General features: G+C 36.7%; 1 protein-coding gene across 4 annotated transcripts in view; it reads left to right on the top strand.

The window, feature by feature from the left end:
* Positions 1-575: 575 nt before the first annotated feature.
* The window catches only part of pdzrn4 (PDZ domain containing ring finger 4), a 61,262-nt gene continuing 47,420 nt past the window's right edge, over positions 576-14,417 (top strand). Inside the window, exons 1-3 of one of the 4 annotated variants that reach the window (XR_016113738.1) lie at positions 576-3,059; positions 4,191-4,301; positions 7,052-7,161. The gene's annotated coding sequence lies outside the window, so the exon portion shown is untranslated. The remainder of the gene's footprint in view (positions 3,060-4,190; positions 4,302-7,051; positions 7,162-14,417) is intronic. The other 3 variants (XM_088989178.1, XM_088989179.1, XM_088989180.1) reach the window with 3 other exon arrangements.

Raw genomic sequence — 14,417 nt, 5'->3', positions numbered from 1 at the left:
TTTATTTCCTTTTCATTTATTATTTTTTTTAAACATTTGAGATATTTATAGAATGCACAACTAAATATATAAAGCTAGTATTTTAGAACATAGTGTCTATTTATCTATAAAGTGACCTTGAGAGTTTTGAAAGGCACTTATAAATGAAATGTATTATTATTATTATTATTATTACTATTACTGTCGTTATTATTATTATCATTATTGTTACTATTGTTATCATTACTGTTATCATTACTATCATTATTATTATCGTTGTTATTGTTATTATTGTTGCTATTATTATTAGTATTATTTTATTGTATTATTTTATTTTTTTAATTATTTTTACTATTACTACTATCATTACTATTATATTATTATTATTATTTACTATTACTATTATTATTGCTATTGCTATTACTATTACTATTATTACTCTTATTACGTACTACTCTTATTGCTATTACTATTACTATTATTACTCTTATTACTATTACTACTCTTATTACTATCACTAGTATTACTACTATTTCTACTATTACTACCATTACTACTACGACTACTATGACTATTATTAGTATTAGTAGTAGTAGTAGTAGTAGTATTTTATTAGTATTGATTTTTTTTTTTATTGACTTCTGATCAATAATCCCATAGGCTCACGCTATATTTTTTCAACAGCAGGTAGCGCCATAGTCACTTATATACAAGACAGTTCCAAAACTCATTAATATTAAAAAAAAATGAACAATTTGTCTGAAATTGCATATAAATGCTGTTTGGGGGGAAAAAAAAACATTAGTGTGGAATGATAGAATAAAGTAGAATTACATTTGAATGTACACATAAAAAAAAAGGGCAGTATATTGGTAGCAAATGTAAAATGATTTTGGCTATTGAACGATATGAAATCATGATTAATACGGGCCCAAAAAAATGTAAAATTGTGTTTTGAAATATGTGGAATGATCATCATATGGTGTAATATCAGATGATAAGCTGTTGTTGGGGTTACATCGGGGTAATTCATTATAAAGATAAGCCGATTCCCACTTTTATTTAACGCTTTTGTACAAATGGAGTAACCCCTGAATGTTTTATTGCCTAACTTGACACAGATGCATTTTTAATGACGCTTTCCTGCTCAAAGCATCAAATAATGCTGCATAAGTGAAAAATGCTAATGCTCGGAAAAATACCAACTTTGCACTTTTTTTTTAATGTCCTCTCCCGGTACAGTAGTAAAAAAAAAAAAAGCTTGCTAACCTGCTAACCTAAAGCTGTGTTTCCAAAATGGCTTCCTGTCAGAGATATGACAGTCGGACACTGTGGACAAAGACTTAGAACCAGAAAGATTGTCTCTACTGCCGGTAGGAAACCCAGTCATTCATGACATACGTCTGAATTCTGCGGCCCTCTGCCAAGCTATTTATTGAAAGTACATGCCAATTAAAGTAATACATTAGTAAAACATAGTTTTCTTGATTAGAATACTACACCCCGTACATGACTTTGGTGGTAAAAGAGTATCCCAAGTCCTAAATTCTGTGCAAGGACAGATCTCCTAGATGAAGCTGACAGTTTAAATTGCCGTGTCGGGCCATTTGAGTGACGCGGGATTCGATAAGCTTCACTGCATGCTTACAGCAACCTTTAAAAATAAGCGATTTTACTGCCAAAGTGATCCCTAACATAGAAAGAATATATACACGAGTTTCCCCTCAAGGACACATTTTGTCCTCTACTTGATTCCACTAAATTATTTTTAGTTTAAGTTTAGATATCCTCATCCAGGTGTGCCTCGTCGCCTCCCTCTACGGTAGGTCTATTTTTATTTTCATGATTCTTCTTCATGTTTTCTGATATAAAAGTAGAATCTGATATTGATTCCATTGAAACATTGCGCTTCATGGTTTATACATGTATTTTTAGGTTGAAATAAAAGCTAATCGTATATCTAATGAACAACCTCAACCTTGAAAGCAATACAGTACATACTTGAATTTGAATATTTCGCTCCCAGCATGCTTTGCGGTAGTTGGATCATAATAGTTTTTGTCATTTATTTCTTCAATGCTTATTTTGGTTGTTTCATTATTAGTTTGTATTATGGTTGGCTTCCTGTGATATTTTGGTTTTAATGTGTATATTATTTTTTCAAGTTGAACGATTTTGAATATTTCGCTATTCTAGCGCTCCCAGCATGCTTTGCGGCACTTACATTGTAAATAGTTTTTGTGTTATTTATTTCTTCAATGCTTATTTTAGTTGTTTCATTGTTAGCTTATATTATGGATGTTTTTCTGTGAAATATTTGGTTTTAATGTGTATACTGTATTTATATTTTGAAGTTGAACGATTTTGAATACAGTATTTCGCTGTTGTAGCGCTCCCAGCATGCTTTGCGGTACTTGATTATCAATCGTTTTTGTGTCATTTACGTATTTCTAAAATGCTTATTTTGGTTGTTTCACTATTAACTTGTATCGTGGTTGGCTTTTTGTGATAATTTTGGTTTTAATGTGTATATTTATATTTTTAAGTTGAACGATTTCAAATAATTCGCTATTCTAGCGCTCCCGGCATGCCTTACGGTATTTAGTTTGTAAATCGTTTTTTTGTCATTTATTTCTAAGATGCTTATTTTGGTTGTTTCATTATTAGCTTGTATTATGGTTGTTTTTCTGTGGTAATTTTGGTTTTAATGTGTATATATATTTTTTTAGTCGAACGAAAAGCTAATACCTGTAATGTACGCAATATTCGCTATGTTAGCTCTCACAGCATACTTTGCGGTACATAGGTTGTAAATACAGTCGTTTTTTGTGTCATTTATTTATTCATTGCTTATTTTGGTTGTTTCATTATTAGCTTCTATTATTGTTGTATTTCTTGAATGAATTTGTTTTAATGTAAATTAAAATACGTATAGATATGCAGGATTTGGAACACCGTTTCCGTGTCACATGACCAGATCTCGTCACACCTGGTGAACACCTTTTTCGTGGTCCTCCATTACAATCTACTAATGACCTTGGAGTACCGCAAACTCGTCAAAAACAAACAAAATAAGCAAGGTAAGACGTTATGGTTATTAATTTTGCTTTTCCATCAAGTGTTTTATGATTTATGCATATGCATGGTGAAAAAAATCGGTCACCAGCATTGCCCTTCGAGGTCTCCTTTCGTAGCTTTCGTGCTATGCTAACTGCTAACGATATGAAGAGTAGTTTATTTGACAAATACTGCAATTTTTTTTTTCTGGTAACCAAACGCTGACTTTCTGCTACTGTTTACCGTCACACCCGCTATAAATACACCGGCTCTTTATTGATTTATGAAAGCCTTAGTCGCCTGCCCTGACAATGAATCACAATTAAGGAAAGACAAGCTAAACAAATGAAGGTTAATGACCAAGAGTTTAAAGAATCTCAGCCCCTTTGTTGACCACTTTTGACATGGGGCAGGTCACTGGTGAATGTTAGGATGAGTTCAGAGGTCAAAGGCTCTGACATCGATTGGTCAGACAGCAATTTAATCACCTCTCGGAATATTTATCATTTTATTTGTGGTTTTATTGTTCTGGTGTTGTTTTAATTGTAAAGTGTCCTTGGGTGCTTTGGAAGGCACTTGTAAATTACATTTATTATTATTATTATTATTATTATTATTATTATTATTATTATTATTATTATTTTGTAACCAGAACCTTAAGAAACTCATTGGAGGGCTTATATACATTTTCTTCTGGGATAAATGTCAAAGATAGCAAGTCCAAACAAGTGTTCCTTGAGGGATTGCTCTGACCTTTACAGCGAATGAACTTTATGTACCAGAGACCTTTGGTGTCTTTTGAGGCAATCAACTGTCAACTAAAATCATATAAATATACATATTTTTTTTTTTTTTTATCGAGCTGCATCGCTTTCAAGCAAGTTTACCTTCAAAACCTAAAGCACTAATAGCGCTAGCGTCATGAGATGTATGCGACCTCGTAAATGTCCGATGCTTTTTATTTGCCTAGATAAAGCTGTAAGTTTGACTTGTAAATCCCATGCATAAAAGTCACGCTAAAACTGTTGTTTACATGTTCTATTTAATTCAAATCGACGAACACCACAGCCACAAAAATGAGCTGAGTGAATTCTGTTTTGAATGTCATTCGAGGGCAGCTAATGTCTCCCCCCCCCCCCCCCCCCCCCCCTTAGGTCGAGTTGACCTCATGCATCATTTGACCCGGCGACCCCATCTTTACGATCTGTGACACTTGGTGAAAAGGCAACAAAGGCTTCCAACCAAGAAACATAAATCCATATTAGGTAACTCATAAACGACTGGCACACATTTGTAATACAGTGATACCTCGGTTTACGAACCCCCTTGGCTTATGAACTTTTTGGTTTACGAACGTTACATTTATGACAATTTTACCTTTGCATACGAACTTTTTTCGTACACGGAGCTGCCTCAATGAGTGATGTGTCGTTCGCGAACGAGCCAGTTCTAACAACAAAATGGCAGCCGACACTTTTTGTCCTCTATTCCCCGCCCCCAGTCTTCGGTTAAAACCACGTGATTGGTCAAGAACGCAACAGTGAGGGGGTTGGTTTAAACATTAAAGAGACAGGCAGACGCCAGTAAGAGTTTCAACTTTGATATTTCAAAGACAGAGTGTAGACTGCAAGTTTAAAATCAGGCTCCACAAACAACCCGCACAAGCCATCTGTACACTTGATGCAAAAAAAATCAACCCAGCTAAACAGAACACAATTGATGAGGAACTAGATAAAATTAGCGCAGAGAAAGCACCTACAAGGGATCATTCCTCAAAATGGTGAAAAAGAAGGTTACGTTCCTCAAGTGTTTAATGCTGATGAAACCAGCCACTCCATTCCATCAAGCTATCAACGACCATCACAAAGGGAAATAAAATGACTTTATTATACAGTACGGTTTATTTCTTTAATAACAATACCATAGCACATTTATTATACATAAAATAAGGTATATTTTTTTTTGTTTTAAGGCTTATTTAGTACAAAATGATATTTTATGGGGTCCTGGGAACGGATTATTCTCATTTTAATGGTTTCCTATGGGAAAATAATTTTTGGGATACAGACTTTTCGCCGTACACACTCTGTCTGAGAACCAATTAAGTTCGTAAGCCTGGGTATGATGAAACCGACCACTCCATTCCATCAAGCCATCAACAACCATCACAAAAGTAAATAAAACAACTTTATTATACTGTAAAGTTTATTTCTTTAATTACAATACCATATCACATTTATTATACATAAAATAAGGTATATTTTGTGTAGTTTTTTTTAGTTTGAGTTTTTTTCTTCGAAAATTAGAAAGTAGAAAATTATGTTTTATGGGGACCTGGGAACGGATTATTCTCATTTTAATAGTTTCCTATGGGAAATTATTTTTTGAGATACACACTTTTCGCCTTACACACTCTGTCTGGGAACAAAATAAGTTCGTAAGCCAAGGTATCACTGTAATTTATTTGTGAATGAGGAAAAATAGTGACATGATAATAATGCTGCCGCAAAGTCACCGGAGGCTGATTGTACCACCTAGTGGACTGGCATGTTTACAGCAGCGGGGTCGCAATCAATCAAAATCATTTCACGCTGCGATGGTATGATGAGTCTTTTAGTACTAAGTGGGTGTTATTATTATGTTTTTTACTTTGATTATTTTTTTTGTTCCATTCAGCATTTGTAACCTTTTTTCCTTCAGGAGAAAACAAGCCTAGGGGTGGACGGAAATACCATGCGTTTGTGTGTGTTGCCTCACACATCATTAAAGCATGTCTCCGGCAGTATGGCTGCTATTTTCCCTGACAGATCTCCTCTTAGAGTCCCTCTGTCATCAGCTCTGTCACATTGCAGGGTTGCCATGACGACATATGTCCCCCAAAAAAGGGAGAGGGATAGAAAAAAAAAAGCTTTGCCTACTGGGAGTGATTTGATTAAAAGCAACAGCACAGGGGGGACTGTGGGTGACAAGTCTAGTTCTATCTGACAGGCTCGTGTCCCTTTAAAGCGCTTGAATTTGTTAAAAAAAATGTACTTATTATTATTATTATTGTTATTATTATTATTTTTTTTCCTATTAGCTAGCTAGCTTCTTGTCTATTTCAGGTAGTTAAGTGGGCATCACAATTGACACAAAATGAAATGTATTGGTACTACTTTTAATATTAGCTATCTATTAGCGAGCTAGCTAGCCAACTTTCCATTGATTTGAGTTACTTCTACTAGCTAGCTAGCATTCTATCTAGTTGAGTGAGGTGGGCATCCAGTTTGACACAAAATGAAATTATTTATTATTGATTATTGATATTAGCTATCTAATAGCGAGCTAGCTAGCCAGCTTTCTATTTATTTGAGTTACTTCCGGGTTGAGTGAACGCTGGCGTGTGTGGCTGCCGCTACTCACCCACAAAAAAAAAAAACCCTCATTATCTGACTGTAAAGTGACCTTGAGAGTTTTGAAAGGCGCTTATAAATGAAATGTATTATTATTATTATTATTATTATTATTAAAATAAAAAGGAATTGATTGTAAACAAGGGATAAAAGTGTCCGTTTGGCCCTCAGCAAGCTAGTTGGATGTCTCTCATGTGCACGCCGCTTGACAGGTCCTCATCAGCACCATAAAGACGCAAACCATCTGACCCTTTTGACCCTTCGGGTCATCGTGCGCCAAATCGGCCTCAAACCCATCAAACGTCACTTTGTAATAAATTAGTCCAAGGCCAGATCTCCGACATGAAGATGACAGTCTGTTCACCTTAGGTTTTTTTCTGTGCTTCCATTGCGGGCCTTGTGTTCGGCGGCATGACACTTTTAAATATGATAACTTCTATTCTCTACCAGTTGTGGAGTAAAACCCATTAAATTGCAGGTCGCAAAGAGCGTTCAGTCAAAATCTCCTCACACATGACTGTCAAGTGTTTTAACTAAAGGTTCGTAAGGGGGAGTTGGAAGGACCCCCCCCCCCCCCCAAAACCCCCCTTTTTTGACCCTCGTCTTTCATTCTTATTTCTCAGATAGAAGCGGAACACAATGGGCATGTCCTTATCTCCCAGACAAGGCGCACCAAGACGTACCCGGGCAGCTGTAACCAGGAAGCGAGACGAAAATGCTCCGAGAGTTCAGCGTATGTGACTAATCTTTCGCCGTCCGACCTAAATGTCCCCCCTCGCGTCTTTATCGCTGACTTTAAAGCTTCGTCGATTCACGACGGAGGGGAGAGAATTTGCATGGAAAGTGACGGAAATCCTGTGTCAAATGACTCAAACGTTCAGGGGTGGATTGGCTCGGTCTCCAAAGTCCTTGTCCTCCTACTTCTGCTTTTTAACACATAATAATAATAATCCGTGTCATTTTTAAGCGCCTTTCAAAACTGTCAAGGTCACTTTACAGTCACAGGATCAGTTTTTCTGCGGGTCAGCAGCGGCAGCCACATGCGCCAGCGTTCACTCAACCTGGAATAACTCAAATAGATAGGAAGTTAGCTAGCTAGCTAATATATAACCTATAGATAGCTAGCTAGTTAGATAGCGAACAGATAGCAAATAGATAGCTAGCTAGGTAGCCAGCTAGCTAGTTAGATAGCGAATAGATAGCAAATAGCTAGCTAGCTATCTAGGTAGCCAGCCCCCTAGCTAGCTAGGTAGCCAACCTTTCAAAACTGTCAAGGTCACTTTACAGTCACAGACTCAGTTTGTCTGCGGGGGTGCAGCGGCAGCCACATGCGCCAGCATTCACTCAACCTGGAATAACTCAAATAGATAGAAAGTTAGCTAGATAGCTACTTAGATAGCGAATAGATAGCAAATTTATAGCAATTAGATAGCTAGTTATGTAGCTGGCTAGCTAGTTAGATAGTGAATAAATAGCAAATACATAGCTAGCTAGGTAGTCAGCTAGCTAGTTAGACTTCCACCCGTAATTTGGTTAAGCGCTTGGACACTATCGGCCTCGTCAAGATGGAAGTAAGTCCCACTCCCCTTTAATCCCCCTCCAATGATTTTCCAATGGATTTGTTCAGATGCGCGCCACAACCCTGACCCTATCTCGACACGCCGAAATATCCCAGGCGGACATTAAAAGTCAATCGGAGACTCAGAGTGGCTAAATTCAAGTGTCAAGGGTGCGGATATTGTTCAGGTGTTAAAGAACAACCGACACCATTTTTTTGTTTCCTAACTGACATCAGAAAAAAACGTTTTATAGCATCTAAAATACCTAAAACACGCAGGCTGATATTTTTAGTCAAACGCAAAACGCCAATATAATGACTTAAAGTTCCCTAAAACTTCCACTAGTGAGCTCAAAACTGGAGAGATTCAGAAAGTCCCGCCCCTTGTTCGTGACATCACACCAGGATACTCCTTCACAAACTGCCTTGCTCCAGAATCAAAACAATGGCTTCAGAGAGTTCAGATTTGGAAAAAAAATCCTTTACTCATCTAGTTATGAATATGATTCAAATAGTTCTGAAGAGGAAAGTCCGGTTAGCTCCTCGTTCCGGCAGCTGTATGTTTTGTCCGATAGTTTTGCTCCACTATTATGACGATTGCTCTCTTTCACCACGGTAATCCAAGCGCCGATACGCGTACTCCGGAGGAGCTCCTCAGCTGGCGTTATACTGCTCTGCTCCGTTGGAAATGGCTGCTTGGTCCGCTAGGAATTTGTTTAAACTTACACCGTCTTTATTTATGCGTGGTACCGCAATTGGTTGACACACAACGATTCACCATTGCGTTATTTATGTAGTTTTCCTTCTAATTTCGCAATCAACACGGTGTTTTCAGACGACAAAAAGTACCCAAAATGCATTGTGTGTCGCTTTCTCGGTCAGTCTTTTGTCCCGAATGACACGACATGGGAGGACACCGTGCGAACTGCATCCCAGCAACGGTCCATCATTAAAAGTTAAAATGTCATTTACCAAGGGTGGCAAATATGAATGGCAGATGACACTTGAGGGTAATCAGAGCCTCCATGTTGTGAGTACAAGTTCGATTGTGTGTTTTGTTTTTGTTTTTTTAAGCCAGATGAATGGCTAACGATGGTAAATAATAGATGGCGAGATCCATGAGTGAGGCGTCCTCGGGCTCTTCTCACGCTGTCGGCAGTCCGGTTTGCTTTGCCCTTAAAGGACAACCGACGCCTCCGGACAAGTTGCGTCCATAATTTGTAAAATCACTTCAAATGACTTTGACTGATCGTATTTTACAAATATTCCACCGCATATAGCTATATTTTACCTTTTAAGACTCGCGCTGAATATTCAGGAAGTCTTGTTTTCGAGTTGGTGACGAGTCCTCACCCTACGTCACTGAAGGAACGCGCCTGACCGAGAAAGCGACACACAATGCATTGTGGGTAATTTGTTTGGTCTGAAAACTTTGTGTTGATGGCGAAATTAGAAGGAAAACCACATAAATAACACGATGATGAATCATTGTGTGTTGCACCAAGACTACTATTTGATACTAGTTGACACAAATTCCCAGCAGACAAATCAGCCCATTTCCAATGGCGCTTGGGCACCATCTTGTGCATTTTCTGGGATGCTACATTGGAGTCCAGATGCCTCAAAATGATCCGGAAGGACTTCTTTAATCGATTGCAAACATTTATGCTTTCCTCTTCGGAACTATTTGAATCATATTCATAACTGGATGAGTAACAAGAAAGCATCTTCTCCGAATCTGAAGCCATTGTTTTGATTCTCGCGCAACGCAAAGACGTCCCGGCGTGATGTCACAAACAAGGGGGCGGGACCTTCTGAAACTCACCATTTCCGGGGTCATTTTGAAGTAGTTTTGGGACACTTTAACTCAGGGGTCTCAAACACAATTTACCCCGGGGGACGCTGGAGGCAGAGTCTGGGTGAGGCTGGGCCGCATCAGAATTTCCACAAGAAAATCACAGATAAAACATTCCAATGTTCTCAAAATCGTTACTTTTTAACACACACAAAATGAATTAAAAATTAATTAACCAGTAATAAATACATAAAATAATTATAATGATCATAAGACAGATAGACGACCGAAAAAAAAAAAAACACAGGAAAAGTAATTATTTTAATAAAGTTTCAAATGTCTGTATTCACAGTTCTTTCACCTTTAACTTTCTTAACATAAAGAAAATATTGAACATGAACTGTCCTAAACATGGCTTCTCTTGTCTACTTGTTCAGCTCCACACACAAGTTTCATTCATATAAATCACGCGGGCCGCACTCACATTAATCTTTCATATCAAGGCGGGCCGCAAAATATTCTTTCGGGCCCGCATTTGGCCCGCGGGCCGCGAGTTTGAGACCCCTTCTTTAATTCATTTTTATTGGTGTTTTGCATTTGACTAAAAATATCAGCCTGTGTGTTTTGGGTATTTTAAATTCTATAAAATGTTTGATGTCAGTTCGGAAACCAAAAAAAAAAAAAAGATGTCGGTTGTCCTTTAAACCCGTAATTGAATTACACCTACGGTTTTGATTATTTTTTTTTTTCCACCCTAAGTAGACCTTCAACACTTTTCCTCGTTTCAAGTTTTACAAGCGGCAGGTGCTCGCACGTACGCTCGTGTCGTCATAATAAAAAAGGGGGATGATAAAATTGAAGGAGATGATAGAAAGAGGGCAATATGGACAATAAAAAATAGGATCATAAAGTCGCAAAATGATGATATCACCTTTTGATGAAATGCCTTTCCTTTTTTATGATTCCTCCAGTGAGAATTAGCTGGTTGGCGTGTGTTTTTTTTTTTTTCTAGTTGTCAATCAGTTTTTTTTGGAATAAAAATTGAAAGGAAAGAGAGCGGAATTCATTTGACGGCGATAGGGGGGGGGGGGGGGTGACCTCATCCGAAAGTGAATGGCGAGAAGGGGTTAAGTGTTATCTCATGGGTTGTATCTATCTGTGCTCCGATGCCCTTGACTGCTCCGCTACGGTCCTTGTAACCGCTTGACTGGTGATAAGGAAGATGACGCATCTCCTCCTCGTCTTCTTCGGCCATGACAGCTATTGGTCACGGGGCCACTTTAACTGGCCGGGAGTTCCCTCCTTCTATTTCATGGTCAACATAAATCCGCGTGACCCGTACTGGCCCTGTTGCCTCCATAACGTGCAGGCTAGGAGCTTTCATTTCCCCTCTTTTTTTTTTGTTACCGCCATCACTCATTATCTCGCAAATGCATTTCCGAGGAACTTTATGGAAGGGGAGAATGTTGTAAAGCCTTCGGGGCGTTTCTTAATGAATTTATTTTAGTGGGCGAATGGCAACGTGAAGTTCTCTTTAAATTGGAATGCTAACTTGGGCTAGTTTAGTGGTGCTATCTTAGGCTATCTTTGTAATGCTTACCAAGGCTAGCTTAGAAGTAAAAATTGTGAATGTGAAAAGTCATATTCAGTAAATATTTGTGTAAATTAAATCGGGATGCTAGCTTAGTTGTGCTAATTTAGCGTAATCTAGCACGTAGTAAATTAGCACTACTAAGCTAGCATTGCAATTTTTTTAGACACATTTTTACTGAATGACTTCGGAACACTTCTTATGGTAATGTTTGCTTCTTCTAAGATATACTTGTAAAAGTGAAAAGTAAATTAAATCGGGATGCTATCTTAGTTGTAGCCTAAACTAGCACCACTAAACGAGTTAAGCAGTAAGTAAACTAACCTTTTTTGTAATGCTTACACAGGCTAGCTTAAAAGAAGCAAACATTGCCATAAGAAATGTGACTAAAAGTCATATTCAGTAAATATTTGTGTAAATTAAATTGGGATGCTAGCTTAGTTGTAGCCTAAACTAGCGCCGCTAAACGAGTTAAGCAGTAAGTAAACTAACCTTTTTTTTGTAATGCTTACAAAGGCTAGCTTAAAAGAAGCAAACATTGCCATAAGAAATGTGACTAAAAGTCATATTCAGTAAATATTTGGAAAAACATTGAAATGCTAACTTAGTAGTGCTAATTTAGTCTCGCTAGCTAGTCTATCTTTGTAATGCTTACAGAGGCTAACTTAGAAGAAGCAAAAATGGCCATAAGAAGTGTTACTAAAAGTCTTATTCAGTAAATATTTGCTAAAAATGGGATGCTAGTTTAGTCACGGTAGCTAGGCTATCTTTGAAATGCTTACCAATGTTAGCTCAGAAGAAGTAAAAATACTAAAAGTGAAAAGTCATATTCAGTAAATATTTGTGTAAATTAAATCTGTATGCTAGCTTAGTTGTGCTAATTTAGCGTAATCTAGCACGTAGTAAGTTAGCACTACTAAGCTAGCATTGCAATTTTTTTTAGACACATTTTTACTGAATACTTCGGAACACTTCTTATGGTAATGTTTGCTTCTTCTAAGATATACTTGTAAAAGTGAAAAGTAAATTAAATCGGGATGCTAGCTTAGTTGTAGCCTAAACTAGCACCACTAAACGAGTTAAGCAGTAAGTAAACTAACCTTTTTTGTAATGCTTACACAGGCTAGCTTAAAAGAAGCAAACATTGCCATAAGAAATGTGACTAAAAGTCATATTCAGTAAATATTTGTGTAAATTAAATTGGGATGCTAGCTTAGTTGTAGCCTAAACTAGCGCCGCTAAACGAGTTAAGCAGTAAGTAAACTAACCTTTTTTTTGTAATGCTTACAAAGGCTAGCTTAAAAGAAGCAAACATTGCCATAAGAAATGTGACTAAAAGTCATATTCAGTAAATATTTGGAAAAAAATTGAAATGCTAACTTAGTAGTGCTAGTTTAGTCGCGCTAGCTAGGCTATCTTTATAATGCTTACAGAGGCTAACTTAGAAGAAGCAAAAATGGCCTTAAGAAGTGTTACTAAAAGTCTTATTCAGTAAATATTTGTTAAAAAATGGGATGCTAGTTCAGTCACGGTAGCTAGGCTATCTTTGAAATGCTTACCAATGTTAGCTCAGAAGAAGTAAAAATTGTAAAAGTGAAAAGTCATATTCAGTAAATATTTGTGTCAATTAAATCGGGATGCTAGCTTAGTTGTGCTAATTTAGCGTAATCTAGCACGTAGTAAATTAGCACTACTAAGCTAGCATTGCAATTTTTTTTAGACACATTTTTACTGAATGACTTCGGAACACTTCTTATGGTAATGTTTGCTTCTTCTAAGATATACTTGTAAAAGTGAAAAGTCATATTCAGTAAATATTTGTGTAAATTAAATCGGGATGCTAGCTTAGTTGTAGCCTAAACTAGCACCACTAAACGAGTTAAGCAGTAAGTAAACTAATCTTTTTTTGTAATGCTTGCAAAGGCTAGCTTAAAAGAAGCAAACATTGCCATAAGAAATGTGACTAAAAGTCATATTCAGTAAATATTTGGAAAAAACATTGAAATGCTAACTTAGTAGTGCTACTTTAGTCTCACTAGCTAGTCTATCTTTGTAATGCTTACAGAGGCTAACTTAGAAGAAGCAAAAATGGCCTTAAGAAGTGTTACTAAAAGTCTTATTCAGTAAATATTTGTTAAAAAATGGGATGCTAGTTTAGTCACGGTAGCTAGGCTATCTTTGAAATGCTTACCAATGTTAGCTCAGAAGAAGTAAAAATTGTAAAAGTGAAAAGTAATATTCAGTAAATATTTGTGTAAATTAAATCGGGATGCTAGTTTAGTTGTGCTAATTTAGCGTAATCTAGCACGTAGTAAATTAGCACTACTAAGATAGCATTGCAATTTTTTTTAGACACATTTTTACTGAATGACTTCGGAACACTTCTTATGGTAATGTTTGCTTCTTCTAAGATATACTTGTAAAAGTGAAAAGTAAATTAAATCGCGATGCTAGCTTAGTTGTAGCCTAAACTAGCACCGCTAAACGAGTTAAGCAGTAAGTAAACTAACCTTTTTTTTGTAATTCTTACAAAGGCTAGCTTAAAAGAAGCAAACATTGCCATAAGAAATGTGACTAAAAGTCATATTCAGTAAATATTTGGAAAAACATTGAAATGCTAACTTAGTAGTGCTAATTTAGTCTCGCTAGCTAGTCTATCTTTGTAATGCTTACAGAGGCTAACTTAGAAGAAGCAAAAATGGCCATAAGAAGTGTTACTAAAAGTCTTATTCAGTAAATATTTGTTAAAAAATGGGATGCTAGTTTAGTCACGGTAGCTAGGCTATCTTTGAAATGCTTACCAATGTTAGCTCAGAAGAAGTAAAAATTGTAAAAGTGAAAAGTCATATTCAGTAAATATTTGTGTCAATTAAATCGGGATGCTAGTTTAGTTGTGCTAATTTAGCGTAATCTAGCACGTAGTAAGTTAGCACTACTAAGCTAGCATTGCAATTTTTTTTAGACACATTTTTACTGAATGACTTTGGAACACTTCTTATGGTAATGTTTGCTTCTTCTAAGATATACTTGTAAAAGTGAAAAGTC

This window comes from Hippocampus bargibanti, linkage group LG22, assembly GCF_051943395.1.
Source record: "Hippocampus bargibanti isolate YZ-2025 linkage group LG22, ASM5194339v1, whole genome shotgun sequence".
In the NCBI taxonomy this organism is placed as follows: domain Eukaryota; kingdom Metazoa; phylum Chordata; class Actinopteri; order Syngnathiformes; family Syngnathidae; genus Hippocampus; species Hippocampus bargibanti.
Note: the sequence above shows the minus strand (reverse complement) of the source record. Positions and strands in the feature narration are given on the sequence as shown.